This window comes from Anas platyrhynchos, chromosome 1, assembly GCF_047663525.1.
Source record: "Anas platyrhynchos isolate ZD024472 breed Pekin duck chromosome 1, IASCAAS_PekinDuck_T2T, whole genome shotgun sequence".
Taxonomy (NCBI): Eukaryota; Metazoa; Chordata; class Aves; order Anseriformes; family Anatidae; genus Anas; species Anas platyrhynchos.
In genome coordinates, this window is record NC_092587.1 from 50738598 (window position 1) to 50748979 (window position 10382).

A 10382-nucleotide genomic window follows, 5' to 3' on the forward strand; every position below is an offset into this window, starting at 1 on the left:
GTGACCAGAAATTTAATCCTTTGTTGCAGCCTAAGTTTTCTCTACTTTTTCCACCTCCTAGTACAATTACTTGTTCTCAGACTTCATGTTAACTAAAGGAAATTCCCACAACCTCTTTTTAGTTCAGGGTTTCTTGGAGCTTTGTGCTACATTACTATCCCATTTCTTTGTCATTTGCATGGATTGTGTGGTATTTTTGAGGTCATTGGATTTTCCAATAACTGAAAAGATCAGACCAGTAGCAGTGTAAATCACAGTGCTTACAAACATCCAGTAATGATCTGTCTTCTATGCTAAAAGTCTTGTGAATTATACTCCTGACAGTGCATTTCCTGTAAAATATTTTTATTTGAAATCAAAATCAAATTGCTGTGATGTTTTCAGATGAATTTCTCAATTGAGGTTTGTGCATATTGTAAGATTCCTTTGATCTTTCCCAATGCCAACTATGAAAAGTCTGGTAGCAGAGCATTGTGACACCCTTCTACCACTCTAGTTCATTCAGTGAGTTAGGATCCTTTAAAAAACATATATATATCAGGGTCATTGTCTTATCTCTTAAGCTGGCTAGTGTGGTTCTTCTCCAGTACAAAGGGAAAAGAGCTAACTCACATTTTTAATTAGAGTAATACAAATAATATTTATGACTGTAGTTGATTAATGGGGAAATAAATAAATAAATAAATAAATTAATTAATTAAAAAAAAAAAAAAAGGTTAATTCAAACCTACAGAGTTCACCAGAAAGGTAAAATCCTCTCTACACCACCTTACCCATGCTCAAGACCAGCGCTCTTTCTTGGCCATCCCTTAAGGCATATACACACACCAGCTTCTGAAAGCTACAAAATGTAGGATATATGAAAAATACCTGAACGGAATAGATAGATGACTCCTTTTGTGGGGTTTGGAGGAGACAGGCACAAATTTCAGAACAGTTATTTCATTCTCAGACATTGGCTTTTCAGGTAGGGGTCCTGACTCACCAGGTGTTAGCAGCATTTCCTTTGTTTATTGATGTGTTTTTGTTTTGTTTTATTTTGTTTTAAGATTGTTTGGGTCACTTTATGATGAAAGGTCGACACTTTTTACAAAATATTTTCTCTTATTCTTCAAAACAGTTCTAAGGGGAGCCATTACCTGGTGGCCTTGGAAACAAAGATTGAAGAAAATCTGAGTCTACACAGAAAGTGTGAAATTTCTATTTAGAGTGGTGAACAGCAAAGCAACATTGCCTACTTTACAGTCAGTCTGTGTGTACTCAAGTGTGTTCAAATACATTTTATTTTTGTATCCTCATACTTCTAGAGTTAACTCACCTTCAGTACAAAGAACCAAAACAGTAAAGTGCTGTGATCTTGTGGGATGGATGGATCAACTTTCAAGTTATGCCTTCAAATTTGTGTTTTCATGACTTTTTTTATTTTTGAATTTCCCAATTTGACTAAAAGTGTGCAGCAAGGAATCAAATCACAGAAGTAGGCTGTACTTTTTGTAAATGCAGTCTGGCTAAAATTAACATGTAGAGAAAGTTTCACAAAAAGTCTCAATATTTTTTTCGTAAAGTAGACTAGAAGAATTCTTAATAAGCATCCATAATAATAAAAATTGTAACCAATAGATCCCATTAGTGTCTAGAATTTTATTGTGGCATCAAGTATTACTGTGAAAAAGAAGAAATAAAGAGGAATAAAAACAAGTTAAGTGAATACAGCACCAGAAAAATAATAATAATAACACCTGCCTTTCTTCTCTTTTTCCACCACCCCCCTCACCTCCATCACAGACGTAGCCAAAGACCATTTAGGTGGCAATGGGATCCAACTGTTGCAGATGAAGGGGGCAATGCTGTGATTTCTGTGTATGAGTCACCTCATACTATTCTATACTATTCTATTAAATTGTTATTCCATGACAGATGAGTGAGACCTTGGAGTTAGGTGTTTTAATGGAAAAGGGAAGGTTAAAATCATAGATGGGTGAAACAATGATATTTTTTCTCTGAAATCAGGTGAAAAGCTCTTCCTTACAGGAATTGCTCCAGCAACAGTTGAACTCCACTCTCTGATCTCAAATAATTATTATTTTTTTAATCAAATTTTCAATTTTTCATAAACACCATTAAGGAATCTTAAAACTCACTTACAGACTTTTATAGAAACAGTCTATTTATTTTTTGTTTGTCTTGGTTTGTTTGTTTGTTTGTTTGTTTTTTTGGGGAGGATGTTGTTTTGTTGTTTATTGTGAATTTTGTTGTTGTTTTTTGATTGTTTGGTTGGTTGTTGTGGGTTTTTTTGGTGAACATCTTCAGTCCTGCTCTGATATTCAGTGCGGTGTAGATCAGCAGAACTTTCTGTTGATCTCAAAGCTGGACTGGGCTTTCTTCAGTGGTTAGCAAGTAAAATTATTTCACTGCAGCCTCCAGGATTGAATATAAAACCTCTGTTCTAACAAACTTTTTTCTTACATTTTCACATCCAAAGCCACTGGCTTATGGTGACACCTAGTGGAGGAAAGAAACACCAGAGCTTTCAACATTTTTTATCACCTTTAGTTTGTTTTTGAAATGCAATGCATTAAATCAGTGTAAACTGATTAATATAAAATATATATTTTCAAAAAACTCCTGACAGTTTGAATTTCAGTAGAAGGAAAAACTATATTCCGATTTCATCCTAAGTGTTGTTGCTGTTGTTGTTTTATGGCTGACAATATTATTGCAAGAAATATCTGAATACAGAGCAAACTAAAAATGAACTGTTTCCTTCTCCAAGGACCATGGAAGGGAATAATGGTTTTGTCTAAAACCATGGTAAACCTAGCAGTTATATTTGTTTTCTGTCTTAAAAAGAAGTGAACTTAATTCTAGCATTCACAGAGTCTGGCTGACAAATTAAAAAATAATAATAATAAAAAAAAAAAATCTGCAGAAATATAGATCTCCTGCACCAAAACTGGATTAGCAAATAGCACCTTCAACTTTTTATGTAATTTAGCTCAAAGACGTAATCCCTATGCAGCTGAAGCAAGCCACAGAATTTGTTGAATCCCTTGCTTTGTTTTCAAAGCCTTGTATTTTAAAGTTACTTTAGTTGTGTCATCCATTGAAAAGTGATATCTATCAATTTCATGTTCATAGGATGAAAATTTCCTGGTTCCAGACAGGATTCTATGCTGGCTTTTGGTTAGCAAGGAAAGTGATACATGTGAAATCAGTATGACCATCTTGTGCCAATTCAAAGGCAGTGAGGGAGCAGCAAAATTGCATAAAGTAACTGCTATAGCTCTATTTCCTGTTTACATGTATGTTCCTCACTGTTTGCATTTTAGCTTTTTTCCTAGGCTAAATTAGAGTTTAATAATACATAAATTTCCACAAAACAGGTACTGTAACACCAGACAGAAGTTTCCACTGTAGCTTCATATGCTAGTTATAATGTCTCTACTTATTAAATTAATCCATTTTATGACACATATTTTATCTAGCTAAAGCCAGAAATAATTTATTATTCATATTAGCAAGAAAGCCTCTCTCTTTTTTTTTGTTTTGTTTTGTTCAGAGAAGTGCTACAATCTGTGTTAAAGATGCTTAAGATGCTAAAAATGCAAAAGAAAAGGATCTCATGAGGTTTCTGCTTAATTGAGGTCCCAAGTTACTTTGTCACTTTCCTAATCTGATTTCTTTATCTTGGCAACATTTCTCCTGGATACTGTTGTTAAAATTATTTTTAACTTAGCTACTACATTCTATTTTTTTTTTCTGTGAGGAATAATGGTTGGTATGTCTATGTATTCTCAAGGGAGTTCAATTGCTAAGAAGTTATGTAAGACCTAAGAACATTTACATTGCTTTTGTTGGCTGTGCATGAGTGTGGGTTTAAGTTAACCACAGCACATAGCCTGCAAAATCTGTGTTCATACAGCTAAGGTAGGCAGGAGCTGAGAATGTTAAATAATATGAGACAGATCTGAGAATGATTGCCTGAAATTATCCACTTGGACAACTGTCTTACACTGAAGGTTAGCTGATAATGTGAGTACCATTGAGGTACTTGGCTTGAGACTTGAACTAATATAATATACACAATGAGACTTCAGTTCTTTTGTGCAGCTCCAGGTTTACTCACACACCCTCTGATTGCCTGACTCCATGTTGAAAAAAACAAACAAACAAACAAAAAAAAAAAAAAAAAAAAAAAAAAAACACCTTTCTGTCAGAGAAACAAAGTACTTGAGCTTGGGGGAATAATTTGCTGCTAGAGGAAATTTTTTTTTTTCCTCAAAAGGCATGGAGGTAAAAAGTTAGTTTGACAAAGGGATACAAACAGGGATGCAATCATACTCTCTGCTGTCAAAAACCAGAACTCCTAGTCTTATTAGCCCTTCAGGACATACCACATGTCCAGTGTCTCCAAAAGCTCTTTTGTAGTGGTTTCCTCACAGTCTGAGGAGAGAAGGAATGAAGGAATAAGCCATTCCTTTCAAAGCCCAGACTCATATATGCATCTTGAGTCATGATCCCTAGATGCTATAACAATGTTTACCTTTTGTGCAGTGGTTTGAAGACAGGTGCTAAGTAAGTTCTGTTTTTATGACTGTTGTATACTCTTAATTCAGTGGGACTCTGAGGGTTCAACATGACTGTAAATCAGGCCATTTTGTTTTAAAATTGCAACTCTGTCAGAAAGCTTTTTACACACTTGTAATTCAAAAGCTTCTTTCCCAAACCAAAACTATGCTGGGGGACTGGATGAGTCATGGGACTGGGAATTAAATATGAAGTCTTTCATCTCCAGATCACAAGTTCAAATATGCCCTGGGTCACTAAAGCTTTGCCATGTACTGACTTTTCAGCGCTGTATGATACAATACACACGAGAATGGCAAAATTCCATTCCTGGGGTGTGTGGTACAATTGCAACTGCAGGAAAAAAAAGCCCCACATGACAATAAAATCCGATTGCTTTGCCTGTAAAAGCAGACTATTTATTTATTGATTGATTGATTGATTGATTGATGTAGCAAAGACAAATAAATCTGTCTTGTGAGTCTGCAATATGTATATGTATATGTATATAATCACTTTTTTTCAGTTAAAATAATAGACAGTGTGAAGATTATACAACTTCATAGACAGTTGGCATAACAGCATCAGGGATCATCAGACCAGAATAGATCTGGCAAACAAGAAGAGTGAAATTTAGTTAGAACTATGTTACTATTTTATTATATTCTTTCTTTCTTTCTTTCTTTCTTTCTTTCTTTCTTTCTTTCTTTCTTTCTTCCTTCCTTCCTTCCTTCCTTCCTTCCTTCCTTCCTTCCTTCCTTCCTTCCTTCCTTCCTTCCTTCCTTCCTTCCTTTCTTTCTCTCTTTCTCTCTTTCTCTCTTTCTTTCACTCTTAGAAGTGATCAGAATAAAACAAGAATATTGACTAGGAGTGTTATTGTAGATGTCCACAATTTTAGTTATAAGTATTATTATTATATGTTATCAAGCCTTGCAGACTATATTTCTATATAAGCAAAAGTAAGTCATTATAGATACATTTATTTCAGTCTCCTGTTCCTAAAACACTAAAATAGGCAATGAAGATCTAAGATGGAGGACAAAAAGTCAGGACACAGTATTTATGATCTCATTCAACATTCAAGACGTTATCAGTCTGGAGGAGAAATTTAATCCTGAACATAAATTACATTTCCTAAAAAAAACATAATCTTGCCTTAAGACACCAAAAGCACTGATTACAGGGAATGTCTGTGTTTACACATTTGTACAGAGCATGCTGACTGTATTAGTGTCCTAGGAAACAAACTGCATGCAGCATACAGACCTGCTCCAAGCACTAAGCAGAAAAAGAAGAAGAAATTTGGAAATCAGACCCTCCAATCTCTAAATCCTTTCAAATTCCTGAAGCACATTAGCTTTACTACTGCATGATGTGCGCGGTAGTATTTCCTCTAATGAAATCTGACTAAAAGTTTAAATGAGTTTAATGCATGAAATGTATAAATAAAATGTGGCCTTGATTAAATTTAGACTTGATACATAACTTAAATGGGTAGCACAAGAGCAACTTCAGTATCATATGTCCAGGCTATTTTTGGCTGCACTTTTTTAAAAAGGGGGTGAATTTTATCATTCCACAATACCTTCCAAAGAAAAGTCAATACAGGGAAGCTATATATAAGCAATAATCTGCAACTCTTTTTTTTTTTCTTTGTTCTTTTTTCTTTTTTTTCTTTTTTTTCCTTTTTTCTTGTTTTTTTTTTTTCTTTTTTTTTCTTCTCTCTTCTTTTTTCTTTCATTTTTTTCCTCTTTTTTTCTCCTTTTTTTCTCTCTCTCTCTTTTTTCTTTTTCTTTTTTTTTTTTAAGGGAAGAGTATCTGATATTTTATGTTTTATGTCAAATATCTGATAAAAATATCTGATATTTTATGTTTATGTCAAAAATGTGTGTTCTCCACCCTGTGAAGTCAGTCTAGGGCCATCTGTGATGCCCAACAGACAAACCTCCTACAACCATCACTAGAAGAAGTAGTATCAGTGTAAGCTCTGCCACATTACCTCACTAATGTGTCTGAACCCTGACCTGCAGGAGCCCCTTCATAGTGAAGGTAATTCACTTTCTATGTCTATTAAATCTTTGGCTCCTTTCCAACATCGTACACTGGTTACTTGTACAGTCTTATGTCACAGCCTCTGAGAACTGACAGTTAATTCAATTAATCTTATAGTGATCACAAAGAAGATGCTTGTAACATCATTATTCCTGTAACCTCAGTGGTACCATCACTAGTGGTTTACACTCTGGTAGGATACTGTAACCAAATTTCCTCCAACAGCAAATTTTGTGCAGTAAAAATATTCATTTACCAATTTTCAGTTCACAATTACCATTTCATGTGTTAAATTTATATTTGGTTTATAATCAGCTACAGATTTCCCTAAGGGGAGTATCACAAAAAGAGAAAGATTTTCTGGGAAAGTCAGATGGGTAGTTAACATTGACATGTATATTTTCTCCTACTATCAAAAACATATGTGACACAGTCCTGTATTTGGTAGTCATTTATTGCTCTTATGAAAGCCCACTGCCAGGACTTCACAGAATCACAGAATCACAGAATTTCTAGGTTGGAAGAGACCTCAAGATCATCGAGTCCAACCTCTGACCTAACACTAACAAGTCCTCCACTAAACCATATCCCTAAGCTCTAAATCTAAACGTCTTTTAAAGACCTCCAGGGATGGTGACTCCACCACTTCCCTGGGCAGCCCATTCCAATGCCTAACAACCCTTTCAGTAAAGTTCCTCCTAATATCCATCCTAAACCTCCCCTGGTGCAACTTCAGCCCCTCGTCCTGTCACCAGGCACATGGGAGAACAGACCAACCCCCACCTCACTACAGCCTCCTTTAAGGTATCTGTAGAGAGCAATAAGGTCGCCCCTGAGCCTCCTCTTCTCCAGGCTGAATAAGCCCAGCTCCCTCAGCCGCTCCTCGTAAGACTTGTTCTCCAGACCCCTCACCAGCTTCGTCGCCCTTCTCTGAACTCTCTCGAGCACCTCGATGTCCTTCTTGTAGCGAGGGGCCCAAAACTGAACACAGTACTTGAGGCGCGACATCACCAGAGCCGAGTACAGGGGGACAATCACTTCCCTAGCCCTGCTGGCCACACTGCTTCTTATACAAGCCAGGATGCTGTTGGCCTTCTTGGCCACCTGAGCACACTGCTGGCTCATATTCAGCTGACTATCAACCATCGCTCCCAGGTCCTTCTCTGCCAGGCAGCTTTCCAACCACTCATCTCCCAGCCTGTAGCTCTGCTTGGGGTTGTAGCAGCCCAGGTGCAGGACCCGGCACTTGGCCTTGTTGAACTTCATGCAGTTGACCTCAGCCCATCGGTGCAGCCTATCCAGATCCTCCTGCAGAACCTTCCTACCCTCGAGTAGATCGACACACACCTAACTTGGTGTTGTCTGCAAACTTACTGAGGATGCTCTCAATCCCCTCATCCAGATTGTCAATAAAGATATTAAAGAGGACTGGCCCCAATACCAAGCCCTGGGGAACGCCACTAGTGACTGGCCTCCAACTGGATTTGACTCCATTCACCAGAACAATTTGGGACCAGCTATCTAGCCAGTTTTTAACCCAATGAAGCATACACCGGTCCAAGCCATGAGCAGACAGTTTCTTGAGGAGAATGTTGTGGGAAACGGTGTAAAAAGCCTTACTGAAGTCAAGGTAGACCACATCCACAGCATTTCCCTCATCCACCAAGCGCGTCACTTTGTCCTAGAAGGAGATCAGGTTCGCCAAGCAGGACCTGCCTTTCGTAAACCCATGCTGACTGGGCCTGATCAGCTGCTTGCCCTGCAAGTGTCACATGATGACACTCAAGCTAATCTGCTCCATGAGCTTCCCTGGCACTGAGTTCAAACTGACAGGCCTATAGTTCCTCGGGTCGACCCTCTGGCCCTTCTTGTAGATGGGCGTCACATTTGCTAGCCACCAGTCGACTGGGACCTCCCTTGATAGCCAGGACTGTTGATAAATGTTGGAAAGTGGCTTGGCCAGCTCCTCCACCTGTTCTCTCAGTATCCTGAGGTGGATCCCATCTGTGCCCATCGATTTGCATACATCCAAGTGCCGTAGCGGTTCGCCAACCATTTCCTCATGGATAGTGAGGGCCACATTCTGCTCCCCATCCCCTTCCACCAGTTCAGAGTACTGGGTATCCAGAGAGCAACTGGTTTTGCTGCTAAAGACTGAGGCAAAGAAAGCATTAAGCACCTCCGCCTTTTCCTCACCTTTTATAACTAAGTTCCTCCTCACATCCAGTAAAGGTGGAGATTCTCCTTAGTCCTCTGTTTTGCATTGATGTATTGTGTTGACTTGTATTGTTCAGCAAATAAAGATTCCTTCTAGTCTCCATCAGTTGTAATTTGTGTGGACCCCCAAAAATATTATTGTTCACTCCAATCTTCTGTTTTGTCTGTAGACCCAGCACTGACTTTGAGTAACAGACCCACTTTTGAAGTCAATGAGATTGAACCTCAGAATTGCACTTGTTATGCACTGAGGTGCAGGGAAGAACGTATAAAGCAAATCTTCCTTGCTGGAAATAACATAGCCATTTCTTGCTTAATGAATCATAGAATCACAGAATTGAAGGGGTTGGAAGGAACCTCAAAAGATCATCAGGTCCAACCCTCCTGCCAAAGCAGGTTCCTTAGAGCAGGCTGCCCAGGTAGGCATCCAGACGGGCTTTGAATGTCTCCATAGAAGGAGACACCACAACCTCCCTGGGCAGCCTGTTCCAGTGCTCTGTCACCCTTACTGTGAAGAAATTATTTCGCGTGTTGGTGCGGACATTCCTGTGCTCTATCTTGTGGCTATTACCCCTTGTCCTGTCCCCACAACCACAGAAAAGAGGTTGGCCAAATCCCACTGTCTCCCACACCTCAGGTGTTTATAAACATTGATGAGATCCCCTCTCAGTCGTCTTTTCTCCAGGCTGAACAGACCGAGGTTTCTCAGCCTTTCCTCATAAGGAAGATGCTCCAGGGCCCATATCATCTTTGTGGCCCTCCATTGGACTCTTTCCAGGAGATCCCTGTCTTTTTTTGTACCGGGGAGCCCAGAACTGGTTACAGTACTCCAGGTGAGGCCTGACCAGGGCAGAGTAGAGGGGGAGGATCACCTCCCTTGAACTGCTGGCCACACTCTAATGCATGCCAGGATCCCATTGACCCTCTTGGCCACGAGGGCACACTGCTGGCTCATGAGCCCTTGATCTTATTCTTATGATCTTTATTGTAGGGTCTGCACCCTACAGGCAGTGGAAACACAGACACTAATACTGTAAGGGCGGCAGACTTGACTAGTAGGATAGTGAACACATCCATACAGATTGGCTCAGATGGCAGAGGTTGCCCCCACCACATATCATAGAAGCAGTAGAGATTGTTTGAATCTTGTTCTGGTTGTTCTACTAACAGCATGCTCAGAATAAAAGATGATACTGCATCATTCAAACTAGTGTCAAGTTCTAAAGGTAACCAAAACTGCTCAACTGATCCCAAGAGGAGGAAGGAACAATGGTGATATACCAGCTACTGTGTACTTACATACAGATGCAAAGCAATTATTCTACAATCGTTCAACGGCTCTTTTTTTTTTTCCTGGTAGTTTGAAATAGTGTCTTCTTGTGCACTAGTTTCAGTAGGTCTTGTAGGAAGAAATACACACAAATGTGCAAATAGACGCAAGTTTTTACTACTTCAGTATTTTACATATTTTGAATTAGAAACAATTCTTAATCTCAGAATTATTTGTAAACAACAAATTGAGAAGCTTTTATTAGGTTACAGCTTCA